Here is an 18,866-nt window from a genome sequence, read left to right as displayed (position 1 = left end):
TGCCTGTACTGCTGCCTGACCTTGCAGTGAGAGTTGGACACATTCAAGTGTTCAGCTTAGATGAGAGAGCAGATCATGTACTTGGAAAATAGTGGCTGGAACATTTGCAGCACACCAGGGCTTTTCTTTTTTTAATCCTTTTAAAGGGAAGCCTGCTTCAGCTTGTGTCTCCCCATCTCTCTGCATGCATGTCTCTGGAGGGCAGCTATGACTTCCTCTGTTGCTGGGTAGAATAGATGGCATCCAACATACTAGCAACAATTTGGGGATCCTTAAAAATAAAAACTGTCAGGAATAGATAGAAGAGGCACAGTATGAAAAAAAAAATATATATATATATCATATATATATCTTCTCCCTTCATGGGGACCACAGGCTCTGCATCTAATGGGATCTAAGATGTGGTGGGACCACATTTATGAATATAAATGCATAGAGTCTTCTCCTGGCTATTGCTCTTCCACAGCTGAGGTGTGGATGGCCTTATCTATTTATATGGTGTTTCCAAGTCTGTTCTCCTGGATCCCACTGATGATTTTATGTGTCATCATTATTGTCAGCTCCTAGTAACCTTTTCCTCCAGCCTGGAAAGTCCTCATTTATTTAATCTTGGCTTATATAGAAGATGCTCTGAAGATCCTGGTCACCCTTGTCTGTACATTTTGTAATTCTGCTCTAGCTAATTTAAAGGAATGAGCGCTCCACACTGCATGCAAAATATGAACTCAAAGTTCATCTGGAACAATGTTTTCCGGTTTGATCTGTTTGCCTGCACGTTAAGAATGTTTTGCCTCTTTGACCTTTATTGCTTAGCTGATGCCTTCATTAAACTGTTGGGAGAGGCTGGGATCTCTTTTCTGAGCAATAGCTACTTTAACCTTTTATGTAGATCTAACAAATGTCTTTCCCAATATCTACTGCTTTATATTTATCAACACCAAATTAATACGTGATCTTATCTCCCACTTCTCAGAAACATGAAATCCTTCATGACTCTTGGCAGTAAATTTTAGCTTAGTCTGCTTTGAATATTGACTCTGTGTGCGCTGCATGCACCAGGGGTAGTAGGTAACAGCAAAAGTAATAGCAAAGTGCAGTGGACAGGTCTGATTGCCAAGAAGTGATGGGTCCCTTAGGACAAATTATCATCTGGCTTCTGAATGGCACAAATGAAAGCAGCTGCCAACCGTTTTCATCAGTCTGGGCTTTGTCTCCCTCTACAGAACAAATGTCAGGTCATTATTTAAAGAGGAGCTCAGCGTGGGTAAATTTCCAGAGTGCTGAATGAGCTGTCATCCTGGAGATGAGTTTTCTGGATATCATATATGTAGACAGGGTGAATCACAAATCTTGTGGGAGACCATTCCTCTGAACACAGCCATTGGATCTATATCTGAAGGATACAGTTGGGTAGGAAATCTGAAGCCTAACATGTGTTCACAGTGCCAGGCAGCAGTAGTAGGGCTGCAAATGTAGAAGTGATAAATGGGAAGGGAATGAAGCTACTGCTGAAGTACAGCAGAGTGTGATGGCATTTCTTACACTCAGGAAGGCAGCTTTGTGCCAGTGCAGAAGTCAAGGGTTGTGTTTATGTATTCCAGCATTTTAAATGTGTGTACTTTTGTGAAAATTTGCACCAAGCTGAGACTGTTGACCACATGCTAAATAAAGGTTACCAGTACTTACCGTTCCTAATTTATAGGCAGTGGACTTAAAGTGACAGACAACTTTAAAATTGTAGTCTGAGGAGAAATATTAATACACCCTATGCTATTCTGCTCCTTCCTAGGTTTCCCTGTTAACTGGGAAGCAAATGTACTGCCTTTCACTGAAATGATCAGTTACCACAGAAAAGTGACATTTTTATTCTATTCACTATTACATGTTGCTGTTTTCAAATAGCACTTTTTTTCATCAGTATGGATTTGATGAAGAACTAAAAACATTAAGGTATCAATTAAGCTTCATTCATTGATTACTGTAAAAATAACCTGAATTACCTCTCTTAAATAAAAAACTTTAGTGTCTGGATCCGACCATAAATAAAAACTAAAGTTAGGACAAAACAAGTCCAGTGCTGGCCTTGTTTAGTCCAGCTAATTTCCTACCTTTCCATGTGGGAAACAAAAAAAAGTAAAGACCGAGCCAGCGAAACAGTCAAACCCCGTGAGAAGTTTTCCCTCGAGTCGCCCTTCCCAGACGCAGTTGTAGGGGCGGGCCGGGCGCCGCGAGGTGGCGCTGCCGCACCAGCCACGGCCGCGCCGGGGCCTTTGGCCGCGGGGTGACGGAGCCGCGGGTGCGCTCCCGGGACGGTGCCGCAAGCCCCGCAGGCCCGGCCTGTGCGGGAGCTGCGCCCCGGGCTCCCCGCGCCCGGCAGAGCAGTGGGAGAGGCTGCGAGCCCGCACCGGCACCCTGGGTGCAGGAGGGCGAGACCCCGCGAATTCCCGTTCCCCTTGGGGATGGATGCCTGCGGGAGCGATTGCTGCCCGTTCTGCTCGACAGCCACCGCGCGTTGCACTCTAAGGACGGACATTTCGCTCAAAAATGTATTTTACCCCAAAATTGTTAAAAATTAGAAGCTGCAATAGATTAAGTGAAGTAGATCCTCCCAGCCCCATACTCCATCTCTCTCAAGTTCATTAAGCAGCTTAGCTCCACAAAGTTAAATAGCACTTACATAAATCCAACAGCTCTAGGGAACACGAGGCGTTGGTGCACTGGCCGGTGCCTGTCAACTTGTTCATTTTCTCGGAGCGTCTCTTTCTCCTCAGACAGACAAACCATATATTTAGAATAGTGGTGCTGCTGCACTTAGATGCCACTGCTTCCAAAGAGCAGGCTGTAAAAGAAAATAAATTCACAAGTTAAGAAGAGATATTTTCTATCTCTATTAGCTACCTTTCAAAGTTAAATCTTTGCAGATGGATAGATTTAGTCTAGATGGAGTAAAATATCATGTTCGGTTTCTATTTTGTTTAGGAAATTAAATATTGGACTCCTGGCATCAGTAAGTTATTTTCACTTTTTTTATAGGCCATATTCATTCCTATGTTCCACAGTAAAACCAGGCCTTGCTGTCCACTGGTTTTCTCTCAGTAACAAAGGACTCTGACAGTGCTGCTTCCTTTCCTCCTTTGCAGCCCATTCTGCTGCTGGGGCTCAGAGTTCATCCATACCTGTGGCATTTGTAGGGGGACTACTGCTCTGTAGGCCAGCAGCTTTTCCAAGATTTTGACATGTATTTGGCCACTTGAAGGGTAACCTCAGCTAAACATGGTAAATCAGGTAAAGCTCACAGAGGTGACTTGTGTCTCTCTCAGCTTTCAGCTCCAGTGATACACTTGCTTACTCAGCCATAGTGCCTAACGCTGTTCCTGTTTACCCCTCCGGCAGCAGTTCCCCAGTGTAACAAATGGAGCGGTGCTGGTCTGGCACTCTCTGTTTAAAAATGACGTATGGTAAAGTATTTTAAATTTACCAAATTGCTAATGATTTTCAAAGGCTTTAATTGAGTGATTATAGCAGCCATTGATTTTTCAGGCTTCAACCTACACTATAATTCAGACACTGCGCAAAGGAAGTCATGCACAATCGGATTTAGCCATCATTCACAGTGAGGCTGTGCAATTACCATTGCAAACGTCAGGTATTGTGTTTGCCTTATTAACTTACATTAGGAACCTGTAGTGAAGCTGTGAAATAGCAGTTGTCTTAAGACATTTCCTGTGGTAGAGTTTTTATTAAAGACATTTACATAGCCATAAACTGCAAAGGAGGATATTTGATGCAAATTGATGAGATTTATGTTTGAATGTGTTGTACCGTCTGCAAATGTGCTGGAAATCCTACAAAAGTACTGCTACATTCACAGACTGCATTGGGAGGAACCAGCACTGCCTGGCTGTGGGCCTTTTAAGCATTTAGCAATTTTGACAGTCAGCAGCAGTGCCTGATAAGCTGGTTAAAAATGACTGGGTTTTTGCAATCAGGCCAGGATTCAGGTCAGAAGTTGGGCACAGAGCAGTACTGTGGGAGATCTTATGACACTATATCTAGGCACTGCATGGCCCATCTGCCCCACTGATGAGAAAATTGCTACTACATGAGAAACCTTCTTGCCCACTTAGGTATTGGACTTTCTTAGGGTATTGGGTATTGGACTTTCTACCTACTGTCAAGTCTGGCTAGACTTTGGGAACCATCAAATTTCAAGTTAGAGGAGGAGTTACAAAGAATGGATGAGCATTTCACAACCCAACTCAGCTTTTTGTATAATGGCAGTCATTCAGAGCTAAGGAACATTTGCCACACAGTAATATAAAAACACTCACAAAATGATGTCCCAGCATATACCGCAGTTGAGATGGCCACAACACACAGAGTACCACCACACAATTTCAAGCAGCTTCAAGCATCTGCCCATACAGAGTAACACTATAACACTCCAGAAGGCTTCATGCATCTGCTCTTTCACGTTCTTCAGCACAACCTTTCATACCCTCATATTAATGCACTGCACCTGTGTGCCCCTCATGGCTCATGCACTGCACCTGTGTGCCCCTCATGGCTCAGGCACTGCACCTGTGTGCCCTCTGCTCCCTGTGGTGGTTGGTCAGTGCCCCTGGGCACTCCCTGGCTCATTACCTCCAATGCTGCTCACCTGTCCTGCACAGCTGCACCCACTGGGGATGAGGCTCCCACAGCCCCACTCCCAAGTATCACACACTGTGTACCTACAAAATGAGAATCAAATGAAAAAGGTATTTGAGAGCAATTTGACAAGCTATTCCTTGTTATTAAAGCCCTAGCTCTTCAGAGGGAGTGGATGAGGTCCCAGCAGTGTCCTGGGATGCACACATTTGTGAAACATGAAGCCCTGGAGACAGGAAAGTTTAAAATTCCTTAAGGTTACTACCTGTTCTCACCTGCTAGAACTGACTTTTATTGTGAGGATCTGACTATCCCTTGGAATCTAAGATTAATGATTTTTTTCATTGTAGTCAACTGAGGGAACTGAATTAGCTCTTTTCAGGTCTTGTCCCCCTGTTATTTTCACCCTTAAATTTACAGTAGCTCCTGCCTTCATTCTGTCGTTCCCAGCCATTTTTAGTGCTGCACTGGGAAAGAGACTTTGGAAGCTGCTTCTGCTGGTTTAAGACCGACTAATTTACTGTAGCAAGTGCCAAGCAGGCTGCAAGCACCAGCTGAGTACACCTTCCTTGTGGTATATGCACAGTACAAAAGATTTTTCTCCCAAGACCATCCTTCCAAGTCTCACTGTTTTCTTTACCACCCACATTAAGCATTTTGAAAGAAGGGTTAATTTCCTTCAATTTCTTATTATGAAATACTAATGTGAAGGCAGCGCTGAGGTTAACAGTCACAGTGGCTGAGGGATGGGGAAGCAGAAGTGGCTCTGGCTGGCATGCAGAAGGTCCCTGGAGGCCATCACACTGGCAAGAATTATTGCCTGAAGGGCAATTACATTGGCAGGCATCAGCTGGAGCACAGTGCACCCTACTTTCTCACCTCATCATGCCAATTCATGCCGCCAGCTTTGTTCTGACACCCATCACAGGTGCAGGTGGCAAGGAGCCAGCTCTGCTCAGCATGGGAGTCTGTGCTCCTCAGAGAGCCCAGAACTGAGGGCCAGCTCAGCCTCCACTGTGGCTACAAAAATCCAACACAATGCAAAGGGCAGAAATAAATCCCAACTGAATAGAACACAAAAGCTTGGACTAGTCCAAAGAACTTTTCTGTGAACGAGAGGAGCAAGACAGTGGGAGCAAAGAAAATAAAACACATTCTGGAGCTAGACCTGACTGGTGACAAATTGACAGATGGACAGCTCTTCTCCTCCTCCTAGGGAAAGGGGTGGTCATTCAACTGTGAGACAAAAGATGTGGACAGGAAGGTGCAGATTTCCCCATCCTGGCTTCCACCCTGCCGCCTTCTGAGACAGCTGTGGTCCCACTGGGCGTTTATTGCTCTTATCCCATGAAGGTTAGGGATGGGGTTGGGAGGCAGACAAAGCCTGGCCCTGGGTTGGAGATGGAGGCCACAAAAGGAGAGGCTGTGCTGCCCAAAGACTGGTCTCTGCATGAGCTTATCCTCTGGTCCCTGGCCAGGTGTCTTAGGCTCAGTCAGAGACCAGGGTTAGGGATAAAGCTGATTCTGAAACTGTTGGATTATTGCAATTTTTTTAAATAAATTAAGAAATTATGGGAAGACTGGAGGTCTAAGATTGAGTGGCTACAGAAAGTACCTGTAAATGAAAAAGAGAAGTAAAACAGTTCTACTTGTTGCAGACTAAATGTTATTTTTGCAGAGCTACCCTGTAGTAGTGCCCAAAATATGCTTTCATTTTGCTCCAGAAAGCAAGACATATTTTGATAAATAAAATAAATAAAAATCAATAGCACAGTTTAGTCATCATCCCTAAATGTTTATGTGCCACTTACTGGCATTTTGCCTGCCCTATGCATCTTTTTTAAATGCCTTCAGCATTAAGAAATGAATGTTCTTTTTCTGGAAGAACTCCACCTTAGCTGAAAATAAGGAGAAAAAAAAGTGGTAAGAACAGAAAAAATTAGTATTTGACTTTACACATATGTGCAGTGAATAGCCCAGATGTCTTCCATGAAAGATTTGAGCATCACCATCTAAATTTTTCTTTTGGCCCTACACCAGCTGTGCCGAACCCAACAGATACTGCACTGCTGCAGATGTGGGGGATTTGAGCCTGCACTAAATGAAAAAGCAATCATTCAACACATATCAGGCATCACATTGTTGAATCATGACAGGAAGCCCTGCTAGCTCCACTCTGCCCCACACATTCAGGGGCTACTACTGTGCACTGAGGACTAAGGACTGTCCCCACTGAGAGCTGCAATTTCCACCCCTCTAGCAGCTGACAAATGAATGACAGGCCAACCCAACTCATTAAACCAGCAAACAGGGAACATAGGGAAAAAAAGATGTAGCTTTTTGCAGCTGCCTTACATTACATCAGCTCAGTGTGGGGTCAGATATGCACAGAGCTGGGTGAGAATGGGTGAGACTGCATAGCTGTGGGCAGGGACAGAGACACAGAGACAGGGAGGGTGGGAAGGTGTCTGCTCTTCTCAGCAAAGTGAGCTGCCCTTTTCCTGCAGAGTGCTTAACTGCTTGCTTAAATATAAACAGTCCTAAACTGGAGCCTGTAAGCTTTTCAAGATGAGGACCCTATCTTCAGATTTGAAGGTTCTCTGCTCCTGTCAGACAACTGCAGATCTTCCTTTCCTTTCACATCGCTTTCTAGTGATATCCAGTTGCATTCAATTACAAACAACCTTGGAAATCTGGCACAGGTAGATCTTCCTGATTGGTTATCTGGAATGTCATATTAAACATTACATTATCTCCACTCCTTTAACAGATAAATCCATTATCTGCTGTTGGTGTCTGGTCAATTTTCCTTTCTACTGAATGCTTCTGTTTCATGATGGAGAGGCACATGCTAGAGCAGGCATTTCTAAGGCCTTATTTATTACCTGTCTGTGGTGCTTTAGCTCTCTCATTCAGACTTCATGACTTACAAATGGACTCAAGATACATGGTGAAATAAGTTGTCTTTCTCTTCAAATACAAATCCTGTTTTATTTCATTATTTCTATATTAATGATATTTATTTCTTCTTATTCAGACAGAGTAATGTCAGCAGGGCTTACTAATAGCTCCAGAAATGTGCATTTTTCTTTCCTCCTTTTTATACAAGTCTTTAGTAGACTTGTATAAAAACACAGCTGCGTTCTTTTTCTAGGCTGTGAGTTGCATATTTTTTCACAAATATGCATCAAATTTTGCCTTTTTTAAAATACCTGTAGCCTAGAAAAAAAAACTAGCAGCATGGTCTCTCTACCTATTTTAACATCATATATGCCTCTATTACCTAAAAGTGGATTTGAATGTGTACCTGCAGCACACGTAGAGGCATGATTTCTCATTCTTGTTCACTGTGGGTTGGAAAGTGTATTCAGTGTCCGATCCCCTCACTCATCACTTCTAGGTATTAGAGAGTGAGTTCCAGTGGACAGTGATTAGTAAGTAATATACACTGCAGCCACCCTTGGTTCACATTTCACTATTTTTCTTTCCTATTTGTCAGGGGACCACAGTGCCAGGCACTCCAGCCCCCAGCACACAGTGCCAGCCACTGTAGTGACATACACAGAGATGCTCAGCACCAGGATATGAGGGAGAAGCTTTCCTCTGAATGCATAATTACAAATTAGTTAGGCTTCTCACAAAAAAAAAAATCGTGCTCAGGACCTGTGTGTTCATTTTGGGAAAAATAGTGCTGCAGGAGCTGAGGAGGTGGGAAGGGAAGCATGCAAAAATTAGCATGTTAAGGGCTGTGCAAATAGAAGTCAGTGCAGTTTCAGATTCTGAGAGGACTTGAAGGTTAAGTCATTTGGGTAAGAAACATCAAATAATAAGTAGCACCTGGGCCCTTGCCTAGAATTTTGAGTACAGTCTTTCCCAATGTTCACATTAATATGTATTTTTTTCTCAATTCTGAATAATCTAGCTCCAAATGATCAAATTTTATGTGAGGTCCTGTTCCAGCCTATTTTTTCAGATGCATTCACACCAGCTAATTTGGGAAATCATCTGGTCAGTTTGGGCTTTTGAACTCAAACCTCCATGCTCCTGAGCATGTCATCTACTCCAGAGTCAATTCATTGCTAATTAGCACAAATCACAGGGTCATAACCTTTGGAAAATAGTGCTCATGCACAGTGCATTTCAGCACAGTATCCAGCACTGAGATGTGATTTGTTGGGAACACTGTTATAAATATTCTTTTGCGCAAGAGAAGCATGGCTAAGAAGAAAACCTTATCTAATCCTGTTTTATGCCACATACCAGATTAAATGTATCAATTACTATCATACAGGATCCAGATGTAAACATGCTGTCAGCTTTAAACAGTACTTTAATTTTATAAAAATATAAACCCTGTGGCTGAAATGTTTTTTCTGGTTTCTCTTTCCCATGTTGAATTAAAACATCAACAGCTGTGAAAGAATGTTTCCAACTATGCTACAGGATCTTATTATTAAAATAATGTCCATAAATAATGTCCAACAAAAGAAAATTTTATGTCTTGAGCTCTGCTTCTGCTGCACACACATGAACAAATACCAGGCTTAACAGTTCAGAATTCCCTTTCATCCCAAAACAGAATTATTGTTGACATTTCAAAAGTCATGGAATAGAAAAAAACCCACAAACTTTACAAATACCAAAGGGAATTTTATTGGGCAGTGGGCTGAGAGAAGATCAGGATTTTTCATTCTGGTGTCTCCATTTGCATGTGTGCCTTCCAGGGCACCACCATCAGCATCTGAGCAGCCAGAACAAAGTGGCTTCATCTGATCAAAAGCACAGAAGGGATTTTCAATAATTTCCATGAAAGATAATATTGATTAACATCATGTGTTCTTGCAAAAATTTGGTTACATCAAACCTATTTTTCTTCAATGAGGAAAAAAAGATCTTTTCTGAAAGATAAAGCAGGGACAAGTTCATAGTGCAGGGATGGTTAGAGAAAAAAGGTTTTGCAAATTTTGTGAACAATGCAAAATTAGACCCATAAACCTCATAGCTCTGTGAAATTTTTCAGTAAATACATATGTACACTTTGTAGGGCGTTTCCCTTCACCACTGTTTTGTTCTCATCCACACCTATGTGAAACTAGAATCACTTCCCCCAAGCTGTTCTGCTTTAGACATTTTCATTTTTCTATGCATGAGTTTCTGATTTCCTCTCTTTATGTTTTGCATTTATCTATTTCTTTAGTCCCATTTATGGAGTCCTCCTTTCAGACCTCTTTCAATTACACTGGAGATTTATACACCCTGCTATTTCAGTGGGGAAAAGAAATATCCTTCTTTCTATTCTATTCTATTCTATTCTATTCTATTCTATTCTATTCTATTCTATTCTATTCTATTCTATTCTATTCTACCCTAGTTGAATTTATAGCTACTTTGTAGTACGATGCTTTTCATGCTTCTTTTTAGCCCAAAGGGAAAATATAATTAAACCAAGAAGAAGTGTCAGGCCCTGATCTGCTGTGCATTTGAGGGAACATTAAACTTTGCTGAGGAAAAAGACCCTCCTCATCTCTACCAAATCAAACATGCAAGAGTTTTCTTCCCTTATAGGCTTTCCATATCCCTCCCACATCTGCACTCATCAGATGAGGGCTTGTGTTGCAGGCATAGCCTGTGATCTGTTCCCTACTTGGCAGAGCAGAGCCCCAGCAAACTGCCTCAGGACATCTGAGCTCTCTCTGTGCATGAAGTCCCCTGGGGAAATCCACCAGCGCACCTCCTATTTCCACTGAGCATTTACCAACCTGCTGCTGCCTACAAGGCAGTTAATAGCAGTCTCTTACCCACTTGGTGCTCTTTTGTAGGATCCCCTTTTCATGGTGCAGCTCCCACTTCCAATAGAAGTTATTTCAGCTTTTGGGTGCAGCTGTTTGGGAAGGGTACATTTTTTTTTTAAACTATATGTATGAATAAAATCTGGGACTGTTGCATTCTGGACCCTAGAGAAGACAAATACTATAATTATAAGAAAATCTTCTAGCTCATCTTTGCTATGTTTGGCTCTCTGAACAAATGTTACTCCAAAGTGAAAATGCTCTCACATTTCCCTTCAGATTCAGGATTTCAGTATCTCTAGCTATGCCATTGATGGCAAATCTCAAAGTATCCTGTTCTCACCGGAAGAATCTATTACAGATAAGGCCTGCAGTGATAAGGCCTTAAGTGCCATTCAGTGACCTGCTTCCCTGACTTCTCTCATTCCATGATGGCAGCCCTGAGGCTGCCGTGGCTCTTTGTACCTGTGTGAAAGTCCTGTCCTAACTTAGAGGAAAAGGGATGCAGCGTGCAAAGAGAAACTACTGATAGTAGCATCTGTGAAAATTAGGCCATTTTTGACTCTGTGCATATGCATATATTCTTCTTCATTTTATTAAGCAGAGTATTTCTTACCTACAAAATATTTGGGGCTGGGTCACAGTGGCAATTATGACAGACATTGGTGTACTGTCAAGAGAATCCATGTACTAACATAGCTAGCATGCAAATACAGACTTCAGAGGAAAAAAAGAACATCTTAAAGCCAGAAGTTGCTGACTTTGAATTGGCTATTTGGACTAAATTGAAAAATAAGCACAGAAATGCCCCTCCTGAAGATCTGTCTGGAGATTTGCTTCTGGATAACACAACCCAGAAGATTGTGTAAATCTCCAAGTCCTGTTCCCTTGGCATCCCTGTTTACAACTCATCCCGCAAAGGGAAAATTGTAGCTCCCCTTTGTGATGTGTAGGGTCTCCTTCTGACCTCCCCCCATTCTGCCCCACTCACACAGCTTCACTGTCCCTTGCCTTTTTAAAGACAGAAAGAGGAAAAAGCCCTCTCTCAGCTTTCCCCTCCCCTTCCCTGGCCGTGTCCCAGTGAGACACAGAATTTCAGCTGTCCCAGACCCCTCTGGGGGCGGCAGCACGCTGGTGTGCAGGGCTGCCCTCACCCCTCGGGCACTGGGCAGCACACAAAGCCCCCAGGCCAGGGGCAAGATGGAAGAGCAAAGCCAGGCTGGGTTAGGCTCTGGATACCCACAAAGTGCTCAGCTCTCTGGGAGGCTGCCAGTGCCCAAAGTGATGCAGGGCTGCTCTCGTGCTGCCTTTGTCCTGGCAGCAAAACCCCTGCTTTGTGTGCTGGTGGGGCTGCTTGAGCAATTTCATCTTAGAAACCAGGGAATCAAAATTAATCCTGCTGCTTCATGGTGTTATATTATTTGCCTTCATTTGCATGTTTTCCTATGTGTACCTCCCTATAAGCAGACAGAGTGTGACTTTCTTTTAAATTGGTTTGTTGTAGATAATAATTTTTAGTAGACAATAATTTGAATAGACTCATAGGTACTCAGATCAGCTGGGGCTGGAAGAGATCTCCAGGGCTGGTCCAATCCTACCACTGGCTCAATCTGGGTCAGCCAGAGCCAGTTGACTGTCCACCCAGCTGGGCTTCAAGTATTTCTAGAGATAGGGATGCTTCAACTTCTCTGGGTAACCTGTTTCTGTGTTTGACCATCCTCACTAGGTGAAGATTTTCTGTTGTGCTTAAGGGGAATTAATGTGTTCCAGTATTTCAAATAGTGTTCCTGAAACATGTTGCTTTCAGTTGTCAGCAGTGTCGGGTGGAAAGGGACACACACCCTGAAAAGCACAGCTGTGATTCACTCAACAATAGTGAGTGAAATATAAAAGCTTTACTACTGAGAGCTTTCCAAATTGAATGTGGTACATTCATTCAAAAGTTCTTTGTGTATAGGTCAAGAGAAGGATATTTTCTTTACTCTGTCTTCTGTCCTTTGTGCAATTCCCAATGCTCCCAGCAGCTCAAAATGATCTTAAGGTTAGATACTGCTTCTGCTTGTTATCAGGCCATTACCTTGTCATTCTGTCACAGTGGCAGCTGAATAACTTCAACATGACTGGTACAGTGCTATAAATATGAAGATGTTTCAAAACATTCCATACCACTTGCATGATATTCTGTTTCTTTTTTCTACAGATTTAATAATAATTTGAGAAAAAACACACATTATTTCCCTCAACCAAACTGGCAGAAATTACCTGGTCTACGATAAAGTACATGTCTCAGCTAGTTCAAAAGTCCTTAATTTTCCTTTTAGATCCATCTTACACCATTTTATCTCTTTCCTAATCATCATAAACAGCCCTGCAGATGGATCAGACCCACTAACTCCACCAGAGAGGTTGTGCCACGGCTGTGTCCAGCCACAGCTGTCCTAACGCACAGAGTCAAGAGCATCTGATTACTTTGTTTTACTAGGCAGGATAATAAAGCTTTCCTGAGCAGCAGTGTTTACAGCAAGTGAACTATGCGAAATCTCTCCCCTCAACTGCTATTACACAGCTTGCAACCTTTCGTTCAGGAGATTAAGTTTGCATCTCTTCAAATTATCTCTTTGTAATTGGAAAACTTTCGTTTTGACAGAGACAATGTGGCAGCCTCCCTGCGAGCCTCGCTACAAGCCAGTGCTGAGTGCCATCTGGAGAGCTGATGCCGAAGTCAAGCAACAACATCCTGTCATATTTTATCTGGAACTTTGGAACAGAACAACTAATAGCATCTTAAGCTTCATTTGTCTGGCTCTCTCATGCTCTTGGCAGAGGTCATAAGCAATTGTGGCTTTGCTGAGTTGCTGCATCAAAACTAATTAGGTTACAGTGCTCACTGACAGAGCCTCTCGTAATGGCATAAAAACATCGGGCTTTAACTTTACTCATTATGTCAAGGTAAAGTTTTACACTCATAAAACTTGCACCTGTATCATCTTCTCAGTCATAATTTTAACGTCCATTAAAGTCATAATTTTAACATCCATTAACAGTGCTTATTCAGCTTGACAGACTCCTATATTTCACTTATCGACTCCTAGATTTCACTTTTCTCTTCCCTCTTTAAAAAGGCTGCTAGGGAGAAGTGGGGCTCATGGCATGAAGGCATGTGCCTGACGTTGCTGATGCAGAATTCCAAGCACAGCCTCCTTGCTTTTAACATCCTTTAGAGCAGCAAGAATGCCCCAGTCTGACTGGATGGGGTTTGTATGTCGGTGCACTGAGAATGACTCCTACTCCCTCTGAAGAAAGCCTGGTAAGGTGACCTTTTTACCGAGCTTATAGGAAATCTATTCTTTTACCAGACACTTTCAGTTTGTCTTATTGAATGAGTCAGTTCCAAAAATCTGAGTAAAATTAAGATAACCGTTGCACAAGGTTAAAATTAGGGCAATGCTCAGGGTAAAAGTCAGGGCACATCTTAACGGCTCTTAGTTCAAGAGAGAAACCAGCAGGAAAGAAGATTTCTGTCTGCACTGAGGGAAAAGAGAGAAGTAAGGTTTAACAGTTTCCTTCTTAAATGTTGTAAAACATGTCAGCAGGGGGCTGTGGCAGTAAGAGGAATTGTGCTTTCTCACAGCAGGGAAGTGGCACTTCACTAGACTGACTACATTGATTATCAAGATGAGGCCGTCTTAAAGAGCAAGCACAGCACTTAAACGTATTATAATGTGCAGAAAAATCATTATTAAAAAAGACAGCACTGAGTATTTGCTCTAAGACTTTCCACCTGCTGCTGCTTGAAGGGGCTATGGTAGTGGGAAGAGCCCGTGCAACTCTCTTTTTTACTTGTGTAATAAAAATATCAGCTGAACACTAGGGAGAGCTGACCATTTTGCACAGCCTGGATTTTGCTGGACAATAATGCCAGATTTGAGAAAGACATTGGAAGTGTGTAAGAATGAAGCTTAAATAAGAATTTATTTATATATTTCTCTGTTCAAAGTGATTACCACGCTGTTACTTAATATTTTTGCACTTCCTATTTATTGATTTATTTACTTTTTCCTTATGCCTTTTTTTCCGCATTCGGGAATACCATAAAACCATTGCACTTATAGTACTCTTCATTTTCTTTTAATTGAGAAAAAGGTTCTGAATTACATTAAATTGATCATTGCAGTTCAGAGCATTTTAGATAGCACTGCACCTTTAGACCTGTCTGATTTGTCTTAGTAGACAATGCTCTGGGTCAATGAAATCTTCATACTCTTTCTGTCCTATTTAATATATTTTATTATTTTAAAAAGATATACATTATTAAAAAAAAAATGGAACATTTTTGAGCAACACACATTCCAGTGTCATAAAATGGAACATATGCTGTTCATCCCCAGGAGCATTTCCAGTTGGGAGCTGTGTCTTTCTGCACATGGATGTACATCAGTGGTTGTGACCAACCGTGTGAATGAGTGCTATATGATAATGAACAGATGCAAAGAAATCAGATGTGGAATACTGTGTACATAGCAGGATACCTGATTACCTGAAGAGACAGGATATTTAACAGGAAAAATTCAGCATATGATTAATGATGTGGATGGACTGCTTTCAGACAGGAGACTAACATAGGCAAAATGTGTTGGTTGACAATACAGCATTTAAGGAGATTGTAGCCATCTGAGTGAAGAGATATTTGAGGATATTTAGATCCCCAACACCCTATGCACATAAACACACTCATTGCTTTACCGCCTTTATCTCATATGCCTTGTGATAAAAAAAATTAATTGTATGCATAAATATGTGCAGGACTACAGCCACATAATGGAAAGAAAGTAGTCAGCATGATATACACAACTCCAATTAAGAAGTGGAAATAAAAGGAATGAAAATTAAGACTGAAAATCAAGAGAGCTCTTGTCATGGAAATGTTTTCCATGGTTGATGAATAAAGTTTCATTGTTTGGCTTTTAAAACCAAAACAAAGCAACCAATTTCTTGATAAAAACAAAACAGCAACCCACACACCCTAAATGGGTCAGGTGTTCACCGATTGTAACCTCTACATCCACGTGTGTGTCTCCAGACTGGTGTTTTGCACAATCAGAACAAAAGCAATACCTTTGCATATATGCTTGGTAAGATCTACAAGTACAGATCATTTAGTCCTTTGGGAACATACGAAGTGCTATGTTGTCACAAGACAGTACAGCAGCTAGCACTTGTGAATAGGGAACTTAGCATGAACTGGTAATACTCCCTGTCTCTAGTCTGAAATTTTTTATTTACTATTATTTGATGTAGGAAACTTAAAATTCCAAGACTGCTCTCTTGGGACAGAAAAAATGAGCTGGGAGACTGCATTGTGGACTAATAAATATGGCCTGATTTGCATACATGCAGTAATATCACTGAGGACTTGGGGGAAGAAAAAAACCCAAGTGGCTATTTTATATTTATTTTGTGGATTTTTTAAAATGGAGTTTTAAACCAGAACGATATAATGTGAACCAAAATATATATAGTTTAGATTTCAAAAATATGCTTTCAGAAGAGAGGCATACTTCATTTCCTTTTTTTCTTAAACCGCTCAGCTGAAATACAAGCTTTAAATCTGCTTACCTCAGGGAAAAGGGTGTTGTCTAAATTTTCTTACCACACTAGAGGGGTTTGTTGTGACAACACATGAACAGAGGCTGAGTGAGGCTGCTGCCCATTACTCAAGCCTGCTTCCAGTGCAGGAGTGCTGTGAGGACCATGTGTGTTACAGCTGCTTTGTCCTATGAGGTAACTTAAAGAGGGACATAATCCAGCCATAAATTCACAACATGAATTCCCTGCTGTAGAGTAGCACTGCTGGATATAAATGTGCCACAGCCAATCTGTGCAAAGGCATAAAAACATGTTGGAAAAGATGGAGCAGGACTGAGGCACAGTGAGGTCATGCTGAGGCTCATCTCTGCTGCTGTGTGGGCACCAGGGTTTTCCCTCCGCCTGTGTGCCCGAGAGCACACCATAGCACATCCTACCCAGAGCTGCCCTCTGCTCTCCAGTGGGCAGAAATGACCATGTGAGGGAATGGCCCTCTGAAAGACTGAAGGTCTGGAAACTGAGAGGCTCCTACTCCAACTGTCTTTTCCCTTGAGTTCTCATGTTACACAGGAACAACTCTTCCCATCATTGACGTGGTACATGCTAATGATGTGCGCCACAACTTGCCTCTTTCAGTAATGTCTTTGTATCTCCCAGGTGCTGCAAATCTGTAGGAAAGCTAAGTTCTTCAGATCATTGTCCTTCATGGTGACAGGATTCATTTCTAACGTGCATCTTCAAATTAAAAACCCCCAAACATTAAGAAGCTGATAGTGGTTACAATTTTGACACCACTAATCAAATCCAGAGAGTAGTTGCTGTCACTGACAGAAAGGCACAGGGCAATAAAAATGGAACTGAGAAAAGGAGATGTGACTTAGACCTCAGCCTTTGGGGATGGAGATCATCAGGTTCCCTGCATGACAGCTGCAGTCACCTTCTGTTTCTTATTTTGCTAAGTTGTTTTTCTGCAGTTGGAGATGGGTGCTGAAGAGACATTGCCAGTATCCAGCCTTTCTGCCAAAAGTGGAACTGTCACCAGCGTTGTGCAAACTTGATTTGGCCTCTGAGCATGCTAAATCATGTTTGTTCTACATTGATAACATTCAGTTTATTTAACTGCCTTCAAAAGTCTGTCTAGATTGCATTCTGTTGAGGGATATCTCTGTGTGTGAGCATGATAGGAAATCAGCCAACAATCCAGGGTTCAGTGCTGGAGAAAGAGAGGCCCTTGTTCCCCCAGAATTCATGACATGCTCAGACGGCCTAGGTTAATATTGGATTTTCATGCTTCTTATAAGGATTTAGTTGAGTGAGTTTTCTAAACCCGCTCAGCTGGCACCACTACAAAATGAAGAACGTTATAACCTAGAGAACATACTAATAATTTCCTTAAATAAAACACATTTTGTTTTCAAATATGTTACTTCTATAGTCTGTTAACCTGGCTTAGCATCTTGTAGACTGTGTTCAGAGTTTGGTATTTTCCCATGCTCAGCAAGAACAAGCTTTTTTTCAGCTAGTGTGTTAGTGTGTTTGAGAGATATGTTCTGTTAAAACAAAGGCCCGTGCTCCCACACCCTGGTAAGGAGAGGCAGCTCAGATTGCTAACAGTGCCAGAAATGTAGAGGTATTTCTGCTGAATATCTTCTAAAGAGATCTGAAATAAGCATCATCTAAGCCAGCCCAACTCTATTGCTTGGAGGGAATGTGATGTCTCCATCTGTTTTTATGTTTCAAACACAGAGTGCTGAAGCCTGTAAGATTATTTCACTAAGTAAGATCCTGTGGCTGCAGTAGGAGACCCAGTCATTTTGTGAACGCAGGTTTTATTTAGCTCCTGGCATTTCCAATAAAGACCAAATTCTTTCAAAGCCTCCATCTTTGGAGGAGATTTCTTCTTTACTTCTGTAGCTCAGCTGCCAGCAAGCTCCTAGGCCTGTGAAGAGGCAGAGTTCAGTCAGTGTGTTCACAATATGGAAAGTCACTGGCAAGGCAGCGAGGATTCTGTTGAGCACAGCACCCTCTCTGCCCGTAGAACCAACCGTCGCTCTTATCAGAGGCAAGCATTAGTTCCTATATTTTTGCAGTGCAATGTGCATTTTCAAAGGCCTAGTTCTGAGAAACTAGAGGGTAAACCAGAGGGCTTATTCTTTTTGCCTCTGTCTTCTGATTTAAAAAGTAACTCTCATCCTTTTTGATTCTCTGGTTGCTTTTAGCTGCTCTCCATCTCTATAAATAGTTGACAAGGTGTAGAAACAAAGGCCATTGTGAATGTTGCTGTTCTTTCTGCCTGCATGAGAGGAAGCAGGAGAGAGGCAGCTCTGAAGTCATTATGGTTTCTCCTTTAATTTTTTGTTGCACTGAAGAAGATTCAGGAGACTAAACAAATAAATTTGTTTTAGGGGAACACATAGGTAAATCCATACTAGACCCGCTTAAATGCCCTTTATGTTGATAAATGAAGCTGCAGTCTGCTGCTAAAGCTTTATCTGCAATTGCCTTCACTCCCCTGTGTGTCCCTCTAACACAAGAGCTGACAAAAATATGCTAGAAAGCCACATATTTTGCCTTCAAAAGGCAAGTGTAAATGTCACCATAGCAACACAGAAAAGGAGAATGCTACTTTTTAAAAGTGGTAGTGGGGAAATGAGGAAGAAATAAACAGAGGGAGAATTAGGGGTTTACAGAACACACAAAAAGAGCGATTTCTAGAATGACTAAATGAACAAAAATTTGCCATGAGACACCTGAAGCTGCAGAAAAGTTTGTCTGAAACATAAGTACAGTGAACTAGGTAGCATATCTAAAAAAGTCAGAATTGTTTCATCTCCTGCACAT

The sequence above is a fragment of the Ammospiza caudacuta genome, chromosome 8 (assembly GCF_027887145.1).
Source record: "Ammospiza caudacuta isolate bAmmCau1 chromosome 8, bAmmCau1.pri, whole genome shotgun sequence".
Lineage (NCBI taxonomy): Eukaryota > Metazoa > Chordata > Aves > Passeriformes > Passerellidae > Ammospiza > Ammospiza caudacuta.
Note: the sequence above shows the minus strand (reverse complement) of the source record.